General features: G+C 50.9%; 1 long non-coding RNA gene across 1 annotated transcript; it reads left to right on the top strand.

Moving 5' to 3' along the window:
* The first annotated feature begins 13809 nt into the window (after positions 1-13809).
* On the top strand, positions 13810-17797 carry LOC110343710. Its single transcript, XR_002386023.2, has 3 exons — positions 13810-14056; positions 14211-14285; positions 17477-17797. It is a non-coding gene; the product is annotated as an uncharacterized LOC110343710 (long non-coding RNA).
* The last annotated feature ends 551 nt before the right edge of the window (positions 17798-18348 follow it).

The following is an 18348-nucleotide window of genomic DNA, read 5'->3' as shown; positions in this document are numbered from 1 at the left end:
CAGAAATGAAAAGAAAGCTGTAACTATTTATGGATGCTTCAGAAATAAAAATAAAGGAGTATTACAAATACTTTTGTGGCAATAAAGCTATAGATGTGAAACAGACACATTGTTTGAAATATGCCACCATCTAAAACGACTCATGTTGGTGTAGATGGAAGTTGCTGCCCTGCTCTGTCTCTCGGCCATTCAGTTCCACAGAGACTTTTAATAATTATAAGCTCTTTGGCCTATTGCTCAGGCTTATTACTAACAAACTCTTATAACTTACATTAACCTATAATTCTTATCTGTGTTTAGCCACCTTTTCTCAGTAAGGTGTTCTCATCTTGACGGCTCTGTGTCTGGCTGGTGACTCACTGTCTGCCTTTCCTCTTCCCAGAATTCTCCTAGTCTGGTAGTCCCAACTATACTTCCTGCCTGGGTACTGACCACTCAGCGTTTTATTAAACCAATACGAGCGGCAAATCTTTACAGTGAACAAGAACATTATCCCACATCATACTGGACCCAAATAATCTTTTTTTTAAAGATTTATTTATTACACATACAGTGTTCTGCCTACATGCCAGAAGAGGGCACCAGACTGAATTATATATGGTTGTGAGCCACCATGTGGTTGCTGGGAATTGAACTCAGGACCTTTGGAAGAGCAGGCAGTGCTCTTAACCTCTGAGCCATCTCTCCAGCCCCGGACCCGAATAATCTTACAACCTCTAAGGAACTTGAATCAGAAATCAAAAATCTCCCCCATAAATTCCAGGTGTGCTGGAGAGATTGCTTTAGCCATTAAAAGCAAGCGCTGCTCTCACACAGAGAACCTGAGTTTGGTTCCCAAACGCCTCAGCTAAGCTGGATGTGGGCCACCCACTTAGGAACCTGGAAAGAACATTTCTCGAGTGCCACAGTTTCAAGATAACCTGAGCTAGCTGCATGGCAAGACCCTGCTCTTTTTGTTTTCTTTGCTTTAATTTGTTTTGTTTTGAAGGTCTAGCAAGAGTAAAGAGGCTTGCCCTGAGTAAAGATGTCTGCCTTTTGAAAAAAAAATGCCCTGAGTTAAGATGTCTGCCCTGTGCCATGCCTGACATTCCTAGTGTGATCTCTAAAAAACCCATATGGTGAAAAGAGAGAATGGACTCCCACAGGCTGTCCTCTGAACTCCACATGTGCATGATGGCATGAGTGTTCACACACACACTACATAAATACAGGCTGGCTGCTCCCAAGGTAGTTGAGTTATCTCAATTGATTATTCGCAGTCAGTTACAGACCAAACTCCTGTTCTATACTGTCCTGCACTTGACTAGTCTTTAAAGAAAATTAAAATTAAAATAAATAAATAAAACAAATAAATGTCAAAGGAAATTTGGGGGCTGGGGATAATATAGCACGGTATAGCGCTTGTCTAGCATGCACACACCTGGGTTTTCTTCCCAGCACCCCGTAAATCAGGCATGGTGGTGCACACCTGTAACCCCGGAAATGGATGGGCCTGAAAGTTAACAACTCAGCCACAAAGTGAGCTCAAGACCAACATTCAAAAACCCAGACAAACCCTCCCTGGTGAGTTCCAATCTCAAACGTCCATGACAGCGTTATAATTCCCTTCCAGGTGAGAAACATGCATTAGGAAGTGTCCAGCAGGCCCCTGTCTAGGATTAATCAAAGCCAAGATTTGAGCCCAAATTGGTCATGCTCTAAAGCCCAGAGAATTTGGCCATTTCACCGCTCAGGGTCCTCCAATGCTATGTGCAGTCCGTGGCGGATAGTGGAGGGCAAAGGAGAGGGCCTGGGCCGGAAGACCTAGACACAGAAATTTGATTAAATCCACTTGGAGAGGAGCCTGAAGATCACCCCTCAGGGCCGCCCCACCATCTTCCAAATGCCACCCGTGGTGGTTCGAACGTAATTGGCCCCCATACGCTCGCGGGCAGCGGCACCATTAGGAGGTGTGGCTTTGTTGGAGTGGGTGTGGCCTTGTTGGAGGAAGTGTGTCACTGTGGGGGCGGGCTTTGAGGTTTCCTATGCTCAATATACTTCCGGTGTCTGGCTTCCCGTAGCCTGCAAGATGTAGGACTCTCAGCTACTCCTCCATTACCATGTCTGCCTGCACACCACCTCGATGGTAACCTCTGAACCTCTGAAACTGTAAGCGCGCCACCCCAGTTAAATGTTTCCTCTGTAAGCATTGCTGTGGCCATGGTGTCTTTCCACAGCAATAGAAACCCTAACGAAGACACCATCACGGCACATGTCTGGGCCTCCTCTGTACCTTGTCTGCAAGTGTGTACTGTCACCCCTGCTTCTGTTGAAGATGCACGGACCCCCCACCCCGAGACAACAGACCCCAATTTGAGAAAGCTGCATCAAAAGCTGGCCTCCGGGTATTACCGGAGCTCAGAAAACTGTAAGACAGATATCATGGTTTTCCAGAACACCTGAAGCATGTTCTTGTCTAAAAGCATTTTTAAGACTTTTACTAAAATAAAATCTGAAAATACAAATAATCTCATATTGAACTTTGTGGTCCCTGCAGATAGCATCTCTCTTTATAACAGGCATTTCATTCTTTCCATAAATCACAACTAAATCCAGTCTAAATTCTGTGGGGCACTAGATTGACTTCTAGTCCTTCAACCTTGCTGGGTGGTTGGGCATTCAGACACATTCTTTCTCCCGGTAACTTTGCAGGTCCTTTGCTCTGCTGGTAGGGAAGTTTTTTTCTTTCTTTCTTTTTGAAATATTATTATTTTTATTTATTATATGTGTTTTTTTATCTTGTATCTTGATCCCATTCATTCCCCATCCCTTCACATCTGCAGCCCCCTCCCCCCAACCAAAACAAAATTCAAGGGGAAAAAATTTTAAAAAGGAAGGAATTTAAAAATATCGCCATGTGCGTCAGGGTGACCTCAACAAGTCATGCCCCTTGTGCACACATCTCTATCTGCAGGCGTTCACTGCGAGGAGTCATCGGTCTGGTTTGACTCCCTTGGCCTTCCCTACACATTCAAATGCTGAGCCCCGCTAGGACTCTTTCTGGAGATGCCGCCACCGCTGCCGCCCCATGCCGTGGAGACCCTGCAGCTTTGGGTCTGTAGGTCAGGGCCCTTCGTGTGCTCCAGCAGATCACAGATGGGGTGGATGGTGGAGCCAAGTCATAACCCGGGTCTGTGCCTCCAGGAAGGTGTAGGATTGGTCCGCCATGTGGGAAATGGGGACAGCTCTTCCATGGTCACAGTTTCAGGACTAGATCAAGACACCTGTGATAACAGCGTTGGCTCTGTTGTGCTGCCCTAGTAGGGTACAGGGCCTGCTCTCTTGAGTGTCACAGCAGCTGGTGAGATCAAGAATGGCTCCCCCACTCTTATGACCACAGGGCTATCTCTCTGGTGTTGATGGGCAGGGGTGGGGGTTAATTCTCCCCCACCCATGTTGCCACAAGACAGATGGGTAAGGGGGACAGCTCTCCCGTGGTCACAGTTTTGGGGTCGGCTCACTCTCACCTGCACTAATGGGGTTGGCTCAATTGTGCTGCCTGGTGGGGTGCAGGGCCCGCTCTTCCGAGCATTGCAGGAAACATTTTTCTGTATCTTTAATCTGGGTTCCGCCGTATGACTTAGTTGTGGTGGCTGTTTTGAGACAGGCTCTTGCTAGGTAGCCCAGGCTAGCCTCAGTGTTTCACTGATCCTCCTGCCTCAGTGATTTTGGGTACTGGGGTCCCAGGTGTGTGCCACCACATCTGGCTGTAGGACGTCGGAATTGTGACATGAATGGCAGTGTTGAAATGGGCTTTGTGCTCTCGTGTTTCTGCCACCTGGTTGGCCTGTTGCTCCTAACAGGAGGGAGAAACAGGAGGAGAGGCAAACCACACAGCCAAAGTTGACCTACAGGGATGAACACCCCCACCCACCACCCTCCCCTCCGTTGGTATGTGTAACCGTGGCCATAGTTAACTGAAGGAAACACCCTTTCCTACAAGATTGCAGAGGCTGGCCAAGGGCTGGGGCAGCTGGTCTTCTCCGCGACTTCTACCTATGACAATCTTTGGAGCACAGACCCCCCCCCACACACACACACATATTCCGCTCCTCTGTGGCTGGCCTGCATTGCGATACCTGGCTCCCAGTTTGAGTCTCGGACCCGTAACCCTTGAGCAATTCACATCCTCTTTCATTGTGTTGTTTGTGGAATGAAAACCACCACAACGGTCCCTACCTACTTCGTAGAGTTCTTGTGAGACTTGAGTAGAAAGGTAGAGTGTGTAAGTGCGTAGTGGGGGTATTCGGCGCACGGCTGCAGCTTTCTTTATCATGTGCTTGTGCTTGTCCGTCATTATTCTTCCTTCTGACGGAGTTCTCTGCCAATGACAGAAAATGCACCCCTGCCGGGGTCCTGCCCTGCGGGGGCCATCTATTCTAGACTGATGTCTTTGGGGCTGTGTTCAGAACCAACCGAACAGTCTCGGGTTCCGACCCGGAGTGGGGGAGTGTGGATCAGGGAAGTCCTAGCTACCCCCAGCGGCGTTAAAGACCAGACAGAGACATCGTGTCACCTCAGGAGGGCTCTCGGTCAATACTGGAGACCATGGTTTATTCACACATCCTCTTAAATAGCTTGCCGAAAGCTGGAGTACTGGCAGAAGACATCTATTGTCGTGTATATAGGGCTGACTAGGAAACACTTCCTTTAACCCTAGAGATGGTCCTAGAATACACATACACAAGCCCTCGGACATTCCATAATGGCACTAATGGCATGTCTCACCAGGTTTCAGACACATCCCACTGGTCCCCAGGCTTGTCCCACTAGCCCTCATGATGGGTTTGGGGCCTAGGTCTATTGTTACACAAACTAGGAACCATTCTCCACTGTGGCCAGGCCATCCGGAGGTAACCAGCTGACATCTAAAAGACAATAGGAGATTGGAATTGAGTTGAGGCCTACACCCGAAATATCATATTCGGGGGCCCCCTGACTGATCCCTTTTCCCTTTCTAGCCTTGAGTTTTGACTAACCTTCTTGAGCTGGAGTTATCCCTCTGCAGTCTGAAACCATTTGGTCTTTATTTTTAAATCCTGTTTGGGTTGGGCATGGTGGCACACACATTTTTTTTCTTTTTTAAAGATTTATTTATTTACTATGTATACAGTATTCTGTCAGCATGAATGCCTGCAGGCCAGAAGAGGGCGCCAGATCTCATTACAGATGGTTGTGAGCCACCATGTGGTTGTTGGGAATTGAACTCAGAATCTCTGACACTTTTAATCTCAGCACTCGGGGGGGGGGGGACAGACGGGGACGGGGAGCAGAGGCAGGCCATTCTCTGTGAGGTCAAGGCCAGCCCAGTCTACAAAGCGAGTTCCTGGACAGCCGGGATTGATACACAGAGAAATCCTGACTAAAAAACAAAAGCAAGGCCGGGCGTTGGTGACGCACGCCTTTAATCCCAGCACTCAGGAAGCAGAGGCAGGTGGATCTCTGTGAGTTCGAGGCCAGCCTGGTCTACAAGAGCTAGTTCCAGGACAGCCTCCAAAACCACAGAGAAACCCTGTCTCGAAAAACCAAAAAACAAAACAAAACAAAAACAAAACAAAACAAAAACCCTGTTTGAAAGTATACTTGCACCCAGCCTGCTACTTAAAAGTCTTTCTTCTACCCTGAAACACTCCAATCTCTATGAAGTCAAGAAAGCCCAAACCTAAAGAACACAAACTCTGCCTCTTCCCTGCTGGAATGCTTTTCATTCTCTTGAAGCAAGCCCACAGCTCAGAAAAATTAGAAAGGGCTGTTTTCTCAACATGCCATTCTGCTAATATTTATTTATTTGTTTGGTTGGTTTTGGTTTTTGAAACAGAGTCTCACTATGTAGCCACCGGCTGTCTTAGAACTCACTGCAGTCCAGGCTGGCCTTGAACTCAGAGATTTACCTTTCTCTGCTTGTTAAGGCACTACCATACTTCACAACAATCCGAGGCTCAGGGCTAAGGATGTAAAATAAAGACAACGACAGCAGCTCATTCTTACAAGGAGAATGGCCTTTATTATTACAAGGGTGGAGCCTTATATACCAAAGGCAGGCATGGTGGAAAAATCACCAAGGTCAGAAACCTGCATTCCCAGGGCCCTCCAGCAAAAGGTGGGCCCAAAACAGGAATTAGCATTTAGACAAAGGATGGAAAACAGGAACCTGCATACAGGCATTACTGGGAGGAAGGGATGAGAAGTGTTTAGCTAAAAGTGGTCAGTAGAACCCCCATGGGGGAAGGGTTCAACACTATGTTTTTTAACTACTAGACTGTGAATCTCTTGCTATTTCCTCCAGACCCCAGGACACAACCACTGCTTCTTAGCTGCTTGGTAAGTGGATGAAGGTCACAGGGCCAGGGTGTTTACAAATGAGGGATTGTGGAAGTCAAGTTGGGCACAGCCTGTGCTGGTTTCTTGTTTTTCTGATGAGGTCTGTTTTAGAAAGCGCGCAGGCACACGGAGTCCACGCTTAAGGCCTCATATCAAGCCCCCAGCACCTCTGGCTCACATTCGTAGTTCACCCGGCATGAACTGTTGGCTTGCACGTACGCAGCTGTGGGCCTGAAGAGGCCCAGGAGGCCCGAAGGAAGGGGGAAGCAGGGAGGGGGTGGGGGGGTAGGGAGGGCGTGACCTACGGTCTGCAGGTCTGAGGGGCTCAGAGGCTCCGGGCGACAGTGAGCCCCAGCTTATCAGGTGTCCCAGGACATTATGAATTTGCCGTTGTGAAAAATAACAAAGAGACCTCCCTGGCCCGCTAGAGGCCTCGGGATAGGGAGTCACGGGAGGTAGGCTTGACTATTTTAAGCTACGACTCAAGTAGCCTGAATTGAAGTGGGACAGGAATCCACCAGCCGCAGGCGGTCAGACTTCTCTCCGCCTGTTCCAAGACCCGATAAGGCATCCTTTGCTGTGCTAGGGAGCAAAGCCAGGCTTCCTACGCGATAGGTAGATGTTTGTTTGTTTGTTTGGTTTTTCGAGACAGGGTTTCCCTGTGGCTTGGGAGGCTGTCCTGGAACTCGCTCGGTAGACCAGGCTGGTCTCGAACTCACAGTGATCCGCCTGCCTCTGCCTCCCAAGTGCTGGGATTAAAGGCGTGCGCCACCAACGCCCGGCACGATAGGTAGATGTTGACCTGTCCCCATGCCCTGGCCCTCCACATGAGATCTGAACCCAAGACAGAGGTTCAGATATGAACTCCTCTTGTGGGCAGACGTCCTGGCTTTTCTACCAGGCGGGTTGTGTTGATGCAGAGGTTTTGGTTACAGTGTCACAGTGAACCTCATTAGTTTGTAGAACTCCTTCATGCCAACCTAGAAAGGTTTCTTTGGTTGCAGACAACAAAAAACACTTTGACAGGTCTAAAATAACAACAACAGCCGGGTGGTGGTGGCGCACGCCTTTAATCTCAGCAGAGGCAGGCGGATCTCTGTGAGTTCGAGGCTGGGCTGGACCGATAGCCTCCGAAACAATACAGAGAAACCCTGTCTCGTAAAAACCAAAACCAAACCAAAACAAAACAAAAACCAACAACAGCAACAACAAATTATTGTGGTAGAAAGAAGCAGAGGAATGGGCGGTACCGCACATCCTTAATCCCAGCACTCGGGAGGCAGAGGCTGGCAGATCTCTGTGACTTTGAGGCCAGCCTGGTCTACAGAGCTAGTTCCAGGATAGCCTCCAAAACAATACAAAGAAACCCTGTCTCGAAAAACAAACAAAAAAAGAGAAACAGGAAGAGCTAAGACAGTGCAATCAGGGTGCTTACACTAGATGTAACCTCCTCACAGTGCTTACATGAGGGCATGTCTGCCATCCCATCTGAAATTCAGGGATCGTGACTCAGTGGTTGAGCACATGGTTAGCATGTATATGGTTGATGCCCAGTGAGAGGAAGTGGGAGAGGGCGTGCTAAAACAGTGTCCCCAACCAAGCCCCCAAAGGTTGTGCATGGACACTAAACAGTACATAGAAAAAAAAAAAACTCTGTGAGTTTGAGGCCAGCTCTGGTCTACAGAACAAGTTCCAGGACAGCCAGGGCTACATGGAGAAACCCTGTCTTAAAAAGTCAAAAGAAGCCTCCAAAGACACAGAGAAACCCTGTCTCGAAAAACCAAAAAAAAAAAAAAAAAAAGTCAAAATAAATGCATCAACAAACAAATATGAAAATAAAAACAAAATAAAACAAGACAAAAATGCTAAAGCCAGACGCAAGGAAATGAAGATGAATAGAGGCCAATTGGGGCGACTGAAATCCTCTCTGCTAGGTGGGAGCCTCCCCTGAGCATGGCGTCCTAAGCTCTGCTAAAGAAAGACCCAATGGGTTCTCAGCACAAGTGACACAGGGGACTTGAAATCAATTTTTTTTGGAATCAGAAATAAGTTGGGTTTAGGGGAAGCTGATATCAGGAAGAGGTGGGTAAGAGAGCTCTAGGCCCTGCAGGTGTGGAGGTAGCACACCTGTAGCCTCTGCGTGTGGGGGGTTGGAGTTGAGAAGATCAGATGTGCGAATTCAACCACGGCCGTGTCCTGACTTCCAGTCCAGCCTGGGCTATATTAAGACAGTCTCAAAACCATAGCTAATGCTTCTAAACTCACTCCGTTTCTTCTGCTCTGCTCCCTGTCCCAGGAAGCTAGTTTACCAGGATTGTATCAACCAGGCTTCCTGTTGGGTTTGGCCAATGGGAGGGGCTCCCTGTTGGGTTTGGCCAATGGGAGGGGCTCGCGGAAGGTCAGTCAATGGGATGGGAGCGAGGTCAGGCCCTTACTCCCATCTGTACACAGCCCCTCTGCTGCAGTGGTACTGTTCCTGTGGTAACACAGTTGTGCAGCAAGTTGTGACTATTCCGGTGCTCCTCGTTCCCCTTTCTGGGCGAGCACTGGTAAACCCTTTCAACGGGAGCTGGGGAGATGGTTCAATTAATAAAGTATGTGTGAATGACACCAGCCTGAGCACCTGAGTTTATCACCAGCACGCACTAATAATAATAATAATAATAATAATAATAATAATAATAATAATTAGGAGGAGAAGAAGAAGAAGAAGAAGAAGAAGAAGAAGAAGAAGAAGAAGAAGAAGAAGAAGAAGAAGAAGCTAGGATGACTGGCAAGCATTTGATGTTTGGTTTTTTGAGACAGGGTTTCTCTGTAGTTTTGGAGCCTGTCCTGGAACTCACTTTGTAGACCAGGCTGGCCTCAAACTCACAGAGATCCGCCTGCCTCTGCCTCCCGAGTGCTTGGTTAAAGGCGTGCGCCACCACCCTGCTCCCATGTACTACTCTTATAGTTTGATCCCTAGTACCTACATGGTGAAAGGAGAGAGCCAGCTTCAGCAAGTAGTCCTCTGACCTACACACATGGGTTACGGCATGCATGGATGCACCTGTACACACTCACGAAATAAAATAAAATAGTCGGGTGCCTGGCGGTGGTGGCGCATGTCTTTAATCCCAGCACTCGGGAGGCAGAGGCAGGCAGATCTCTGTGAGTTCGAGGCCAGCTTGGTCTGCAGAGCCAGTTCCAGGACAGCCTCCAAAGCCACAGAGAAACCCTGTCTCAAAAAAACAAATAAAATAAAATAGTCGGTCATTGGTGGTGCATGCCTTTAATTTCAGCACTCAGGAGGGCAGAGGCAGAAGGATCTCTATGAGTTCGAGGCCAGCCTGATGAACAGAGCAAGTCCCAGAATGGCCATGACAGCCAGGACAGCCTAGGCTATACAGAGAAACCCTGTCATGAAAAACTATGTAAATAATAAGTAACAAAATAAAATAAAGTAATTGAACTGAAAAGAAAACAACAAACCAAATAGTAACATGAATGACACCTGAGGGACAACAGTCAAGGCTGGTTGACCTTTGGCCTCCTATTCATGCACACCCTACACATACATACACACGCAACACACACACACACACACACACCGCTGCACACACATTTTATTTGTTGCAGGGAAAGGGCAAGTGGGTGCCAGCAGAGTTCAAAAGGGGGCATCAGAAGGCCTGGAACTGGAGTTACAGGCTGTTGCTAGACACCTGACATGGGAGCTGTGAGTTTAAACTCTGGGTTCCCGGGACTCACCTTAAGACAGCTTAACGATCTTCCATGGCTCCAGTTCCAGGGGGGCCAAGGCCTGTTCTCACCACCACAGGCTCCTGCACGCGCGCGCGCACACACACACACACACACACACACACACACACACACACACTCAGGCATTCGTGCATTCATACAGTACGTGTATTACATGCAATACGCATTCATACATACACATGTACACGCACGCATCCATGCGTCCATAGGCCCTCTGCCGTGCTAGGCTCTGGCTCCTTCTGCGCCATTTCCTGCCTTCTCTATAACCCGCCTATGTGTGAACGGTCTTTCTTCATCAGCCTCTTCGGCTTCCCTCTGAGCGTGTCATTTCTTACTGTTTTGCACGGTCACCTGGAAACCCCCTGTCGCCTTGGCTGCCTAATTGGACACCCTTGCCCAGGGGCCGCCTCAGAGTAGCCCGACAGCAATCAAGGAATCTCAGCTCAGGGTTCTGTGTTCCGTGGGTCCCTGAAGAGGTTATTCTGTCACCTCCACACAGGAGAACAGTGACGAGCAGCAGGAGAGGTCTCCAGTCTGTCCTCAGTTGCCTGTCATGATGGATTCTCTCCCCGTTACCCCGCCCCCCCATTCCTATGGCTGCCAGCTCAGCCTGTTCTTTGTCACTCGATGAAAAACAGTCAATTCTGCTCTCCGTGGACTCTTTATAACTACCCTAAATTTTAGCTGTCTTCCCTCCTTCCTTCACTCAGACAGACGCCTTCCGGTGGGTGCCGGGCGAAAGACCGGGATCTCTGTGGCTTGCACTCCCGTGACCTGGTTCCCCGGGAGGCAACAGAGCAGGGCTTATCTCAGACTGAGAACCATGGGGGGGGGGGGTGACTAATGGCATCAGGAGCAGAGTCCAGCCGAGCAGAACAAGCAGAGCGGATGAGTAAAGCCATCGGATCAAAACTGACCATGGGTGGAGAGGAGGCAGCGGCTGGCTGCGCCCTCGCTCAGCAGTCTCTCAGCAAAACAACAAACCGCAGCCCAGTGTGGTGACCCGTGACTATATTCTCAGCACCCAGAAGGCTGAGGCAGAAGGATAGGAAGCTGAAGCCCGGAGCTTGCCTTTGACAAAAAAGCAAAAGTCAGAGCAGGCGCGCCTCTGTAAATGCCAACACTCAGAAGGCAGAGGCAGGAGGATCGCCGCAAGTTTGAGTCCAGCCTGGATACATACTGGATCCCAGGGATGTAATCTTAGAAGAGGGGACGATTTTGTCCCTTTGTGTAGGGGAGGGGTGGCCGGGACAACGACACACACTAAAAGATGCTTCCCGTTGACTTCTGAGCTAAGCGCGCCTGCTCTTTACCGGGGGTCAGCAGTGAGCGGGAAGAGCAGGACCCTTGCCCTGGTGCACCGGAAGGGCCCAGTCCTCGTGCCTGCAGAGCCAACCCTGCTCCGCTCCCTGTGCCCTGGAACTGCAAGCTTCTCTCCTACTTTGCACTCTCTGGCTCCACCCTGGCTCCCGATTGGGTCATCGGCTGCCTGGGGGGGGGTTAGGCCCGGAGCACTTTTCTCCCAGGACCCCCGGCTACTTCTTTTTTTTTTTTTTTTTTTTTTTTTTTTTTGATTTTACGAGACAGGGTTTCTCTGTATTATTTTGGAGGCTGTCGGTCCAGCCCGGCCTCGAACTCACAGAGATCCACCTGCCTCTGCCTCCCGAGTGCTGGGACTAAAGGCGTGCGCCACCACCGCCCGGCTCTGGCTGCTTTTTTCTGCTCGTTCAAGTCTTGGCCTGACTTAGCAGAGTCAAAGTACTCCGGGCAGTAGGCAAGTCTCCTGGAAATGCGGGGTGAGAAAATCCCCAGGATTTCCTCTGGAAGGAAGGCTGAGGGCTCCAGGAAGAGTGACAGCCTGAGTTCCCCCTGAAGCCTGGGCCTGAGGAAAAAGAGGTTGGGATCCAGAGAGCAGGGGTCAGGTTTAGAAGGCACGGAGGTCTTTGCTGACAGATATGCACTACAGGAACCTGGAAGGTTAAAGACACAAGATAATTCCTTCAAAGGGAGGGATGGATGGATAACCTTTTTGTCCACCCAGAAGGCTGGGAGCTGACGTAGGAGCTGTTGCCTGGGGACCTTTTTCTCTCTCTGTGTGGCCTGAGACCACACCACCAATTGGGATCCTCCTCCAGCCCCTTACCATAAGTTTGTGCTCTCAATCTGTAGAGCCCATCTTCATGGAGGGTTTCACACGTATGTCACGAAGAGTTTTGATGGAGTCAGGTCTGGTCTTCATTTAGCTTACTTCATTCCTCAAGTAAGCTTGATTGTGCCCATGGGACTGAATTAATTATCACCCAGGGAAAGTTTTTCACCAAATCGTGCTGTGCTTAAATATGCCCGAAATAAACCACTCAGGGTCAGACTCCCGAAGTTTGAACCAACCAACTTAGCTGTGTTGAGAAAAGAACTGTAGATGGAAGTTTCTGTTCCGCCTGGTCCCACAGCTGTTTAGCCCCAAACGAACACACAAAGGCGTCTATGAATTACAACCTGTTGGCCGATGGCTAGGGCTTCTTACTGGCTAGCTCTCTCTCTCAATTACTAACCCATTTCTATTAACCTACGAATTGCCATCAGGCTGTGGTTTACCCATAACCTGGCATGTTACTCCTTGGGCAGCATGCTGTCTCTCTTACCCGTCTCTCTGCCCCCTCCCCCCCACCCCAGCCTTCTCCTGGCTTGGTCGGGTGTTTATGTTTCCTGCATGGCTGCTGGCCAATCAGTGTTTTATTCATCAACCAATAAGAGAAACATATACACAGAAGGACCTCCCCCATCAACAAGGTGCCTCCTCTTTTGCAAGGCAGTGGTGGCACGGACCTTTAATCCCAGCACTCGGGAGATGGAGGCAGGTGGATCTCTGAGTTCGAAGCCAGCCTGGTCTACAGAGTGACTTCCAGGACAGCCAGGGCTACACATACTCAGTCTCAAACTACCTTTCCCCGACAGAGAGAGAGAGAGAGAGAGAGAGAGACAGAGACAGAGACAGAGACAGAGACAGAGAGAGCTAGGTGTTGGTGGCCCACGCCTTTAATCCCAGCATTCAGGAGGCAGAGGCAGGCGGATCTCTGTGAGTTCGAGACCTGCCTGGTCTACAGACCGAGTGCCAGGATAGGCTTCAAAGCTACACAGAGAAACCCTGTCTTGAAAAACAAACAAAAACAAAAACAACAACAACAAAAGAAACTGTCTCCCAATGATTGTTACTCTGCTGTCTGTGGAGGTCTCAGAGAACACTCCCCCACACACACATGCAGTGAGGGACAGAGGCATGACACAGAATGTCACAGGTTCAAACACCCAGAAATGTTCAGAAAACCTTCATGAACTGCCCACCAGGGACCAAAAAGGGAACGCATTTACCTAGAGGTGTCCATCCTCATTACCAAGAACTGCCCCCAAGGTATTAACTACCCAGCCCTGCTGGGTTGCAGGTAGCTCTCCCTGGCAACGGAGAGTCTGCAAATCAAGAAGCAAAAGGAGAAGGCCCTGGGTCTGAGAGGACGGCTGCTGTCGGGTCACGGCGCCGGTGTAGAGCTGATTGTCACAGCTGGTGGGTGGATGGGAAGCATAAGAGATATCTAAAAATGCCGGAGGGACACAGCTAGAGGCTGGAGACGGGGGGGGGGCTTAAGTGGGGGCCGGAGAATGTTTCCAAATTGGTGCCAGAGAGAATGAGAGAGGTCCCGGACACAGCGCCTTCTCGTTGTGGGTGCTCAGCCAGAACACGGCCCACCCCACCCATCCTGTCTCAGGGAGGCCATTTCTCACAGTTGGGGAGATTTACCAAATTAAGTGTGCAGCACCACCCAGCAGACCAACAGCCAAGCAGGGGTGCTTCTCCAGGTACCTGGCATGGGGGCTGGAGGAGACCGCCCACGGCCGCAGTGCGCACACTCACTCAGCGATCGGGGCCGATGCCAAGCATCAGGTAGGCACCAGGGACTGTCCGGGAGCGTAGCAGATTTGTCACATCCCAGTGGGTAGCAGGAAGGCTTGGTGTATACTCCACGCGTGTTCCAGCATGCACATAGTGAATAGTTTCTACTTGTGAAGTCTTATAAGGCCACTTTTTTTTTTAACAGAACCAAGATGTCCTCTGTCCCCCACCAAGTGCCCTAGTCCCTCACCCAGTCCCATACCAAGGGCCCCCCAGGCAGGTAAGTAATCCCAACCCCCTCGGCACCTGGCTCGTTCTGATTTCTCCAGAAGTTTAATTTCGCCAACAGCCAGAGGCAATGACAGCAACGCTGGAGATCTGGCTGCCTGCGCCCTGCTCTGGGATAGGCAGCCCAGAAATAATTGGCTCTTTGAGTGCTTTATTGGAATGTGCACGGGCTTCCTGCTTCAGCGGGGGGGGGACGGGGGGAGCGGTCCCTCCCAGGGCCAGCTTCTTCGTGTGAGGAGTGAATTAGGCTTGTGAGGCTAATGGGAGCTACTTAAAGGACAGAGTGGCAAGTCAGACCTCGGGTACCTGTCCATCATTCATCACATTATCCGGGCAAGTATATAGAGAGCAACTGTTTGTCACGGGCACCCAAGCTCCCTCCCCCACCTCGCGGTGGTCAAGTTCCCCCCAAAGCCTCCTCAAAAACCTCTGCGCTGAGAGCATTGCACCGCACTGGTCGGGGGTGGGGAGTGGGGCAGGTGGTCCTTCTTAACCCTGGGAGCCTCTTTCTTGCTCCGGTCCGTAGTGCTCGCCTCTCCCTGCTCCTGAAAAAGAATGCTAATGAGGATGAGTCCACATTTTCCCAGCCTGGGAACCAGTAAAGCCGCATCCTGGCACTGCCCCTCAGACCTGTGGTTGTGCCAACATGGCTGTCCTCTGGGTGGCTGTTATCAAAGGGAGAAAGACAGGAAGGAAAATGGCTAAGCCTGGCAGAAAGGATTACCTGCTCCAGATCCGGCTGGAGCTTGCCAAGGCTCTGAGACGCCTGTCTCTGGGTGAACCGCACCTCGTGGACTCCCTGGGGCCCCAGGACCCCCACTCCTGACTTCTTGGGACTAGTCCCCTAGCCTGGGCACCAGACACGAGGGGATCCGTGACTCAGCTGGGATCCTCTGGAATTACAAACTGCCTAGTATAGTCTCACTAAAATACCTATCCTTCGCCGGGCGGTGGTGGCGCACGCCTTTAATCCCAGCACTTGGGAGGCAGAGGCAGGTGGATCTCTGTGAGTTCGAGACCAGCATGGTCTACAAAGCTAGTTCCAGGATAGTCTCCAAAGCCACAGAGAAACCCTGTCTCGAAAAACCAAAAAAAAAAAAAAAAAAAAAAAAAAAACTATCCTTCATCCAGGTTTACCATGTCTCTCAAACGATCACCCTCCATGTAGGCTCTGACACAGTGTTGAGAGTCAGAGATCTCTGAGGGGGGTAATCCCTCCGGGAGCTGCCAGCAACTTCAGGTCTACTGGAGTCCCACAAGGGCACAACACATGGGACCAGCTATTGGGTAGGTGCAGGGAACCATGGGTACTCAGAGATCTCTAGACTCGGGGATCCCGCGGGAGCTGGGATCTACTGGATCCAGGTCTACTGGAGTCCCACAGGGGCGCTGGGCAGCGTCCTTGCTCTCCAGGCTCTGCTCCCGAGCAAAGATGTCTGTCCCTGGGTCCTTCTCAGGTCCAGTTGAGCCCTTCTTCAGAGCCGAGGCAACACACGTCACTCTTCGAACACCGTGAACTCACAGGTTGTCAACTGTCGAGAAATCTCTGTATAACGAGGGTGATAGAGCCCCTGAAAGTGGGTGAGGGGTTAGACGGAAGATCTTTAAGATCTCACGGAGCAGGGTGGAGTGGCGCACACCTTTAGTCCCAGCTGCTGGATGGGACGGCAGGAAGACCTCTGGGAGTTGGAGGCTAGCCTGGTCTCCATAGTGAGTTCCAGCTAGCCAGGGCTGTACAGTGAAACCCTGTTTCAAGACCAGACGAAAACCCCTCATGTGTCCGGCACATGGTCAGGCTCAGAAAGTGGCAGCTCCCAGAGAGACGGTGGTGACCAAGCATTTTTTTTTCAGGAGTCTGTTTGCACATCTGTCACCTCTAACAGACTGTGGACTCCTTAGCACAAGGGCTGTCGTTGAACAGTTGCTACCCGCTTGGCTCGGAATAAGCACCCTGTCCGGGCTAATGAATTAACATTAGGATACTTCGAATAATCCTAATTGGTCTCTAACGAGTGTTTCCCGCAGATCGGGCATGGTTCCAAACAGTCGCCAAGACTGTTGCACTTAATCTTAGCACAAACCCTGCAAAGCCAGCATTATCATCCCCATTACACAGATGACTAAACTGATCAGGCTTGGCAGCCTGCCCTGTCGCAGAGGAAGAAATGGGGTTGGAGGCAGTGTTTCACCTAGACCATCCTGACGCCAGGGTTTGGAGCCCCTGCCTAGCATGGCCTGTGCTGTTTGATAATCTTCTGACCACCTCTCTCTCCCTCTCCCTCTCCCTCTCCCTCTCCCTCTCCTTCTCCCTCTCCCTCTCCCTCTCCCTCTCCCTCTCCCTCTCCCTCTCCCTCTCCCTCTCTCTCTCTCTCTCTCTCTCTCTCTCTCTCTCTCTCCCCCCCCCTCTCTCTGTCTCTCTCTGTCTCTCATCCCTGGCAACAGGAACTGGGCTCAGTGATTTCAGCAGACCTTAATCCCCCCCCCACACACACAGGTTCCAGCACAGAGGAGGCTCTGGTCAGTGTAGGTAGGCCCGACGAAGAAAGGAGACAGTGGCAGAGAGCAGGGCCTAGGCCAGGGCAGCAGATCTCTTTGGGAGATCTGGGATGTGACACCCAGAAGCAGGCAGAGAAGAATGGAGGCCCTCGGCTGTCACGCCTTTTCTAAAGGCTCCTGGCCGTCCTCATCACCCAAAAATGCAAGTGCGGTCTGTCCTTGGGGACAGGCACACTTAAAAAAAATAAAAGCAGTAGCATCTGTGTGCCCAGGAGACCAGAGAGGAGGTGCATCCCCCACCCCACCCCCCAACACACCAACCTCCCTAGACCCACATCAACCTTTACCCGGCCCCCCCCCTGACCTCACGCGGGAGGGTTGTAGCCTGGGAAGCAAACCTAGTGAGAGTCAGTCTCTGCTTTGAGTACCTGGCATGAATCTGTGTTCTCATTGTGAGTCTCCTGAGGATAGGGGCGGGGGCACCATGAGCCGGCTGACCTCAGGGCCCTGGCTACAGGGTCCCTTCTGCAACTGCGCAGCCGCTTGGCGCTAGTGAACGAGTCGGGAGGTTTTAATTTCTATTTCTCCCCCCAACCCCCGATTCAGAGTCTGGGCGGCTATCCTGACTGCTTTGCCGGAATGTTATTTAATTCTGAGCTTCCTTTTTTTTTTTTTTTCTCATTACAGCTTGAAAATTAAAATCTCTCTGCCCTGGGCAGGCGACGGCTGACTGAAGGACAGCATCGCCACCACGTACGTTTCCCATTTAAGTCAATTTGGAAATGCTGAGTGCTTTCTCTCAGGGCAGGCGGCCGAGAGAAGAGGACACGGCACACATTAGTGTCCCTCTTTCCCGGTGATGTGGGTCTTAATCCTCCTGTTACTGCTGTAGCCCTCACGGACCTGGCGTAACCGCAGACTTAAAGACATGCTGTGTGTTTATGAAGCTCTCCGTGTGCAGCGATGTCCCAGCAGCTCCGCCCATAAGTAAAGCAGATGTCCACCCGCTTGGGGCTCCATGAATTTTTCACGGTGCTGAGGACCCCAGGCAAGAGAAGTGAGCGTGGTTGGCCAAAGCCTGGATTAGTCCCCTTTAAGGTTCACAGTAGCCCAGGCAGAAGCTCATCTCACTGCTCCCTGGTCCTGAACAGAGACCCACTCTGAGCAGAACCGTCTCAGGCAGCAGCACCTGCTCTCTTGGGACCCTCAACTCCCATATTTAAAAGAGGGGCTTCCCCCAAACTGTACACAGGCTCCAGAAGAAAGCAGGGGCTGTTGCTGGGTTGGGGGCTTGCTGCTTGTGTTTCATGGTTCGGTCTCCAGGTTGCCTGTTCTCTGTCCTCAGATGGATGGCCACTGCCCTCCCTGTGTGAGCCCACGAAGCTGTCCTGGTCTGCTCACAGCTCTCAGGGGAACATCTGGTCCCAGCAAAAGCTCCAGGTCATCCTCTCAGAGAGGGCCTGTGATGATATTCTGGTGGGAGGTGGCTTCGGGAGGACCTCAGAACCACAGCAGGAAGTGGGGTGAATCCCAGCACCCCTACTGAGAGCAGAGGAGTA

Source organism: Mesocricetus auratus, unplaced genomic scaffold (genome assembly GCF_017639785.1).
Source record: "Mesocricetus auratus isolate SY011 unplaced genomic scaffold, BCM_Maur_2.0 Super-Scaffold_100015, whole genome shotgun sequence".
Classification (NCBI taxonomy): domain Eukaryota; kingdom Metazoa; phylum Chordata; class Mammalia; order Rodentia; family Cricetidae; genus Mesocricetus; species Mesocricetus auratus.
The sequence above is the reverse complement of the archived record's forward strand: the minus strand, read 5'-3'. Positions and strand labels throughout refer to the sequence as shown.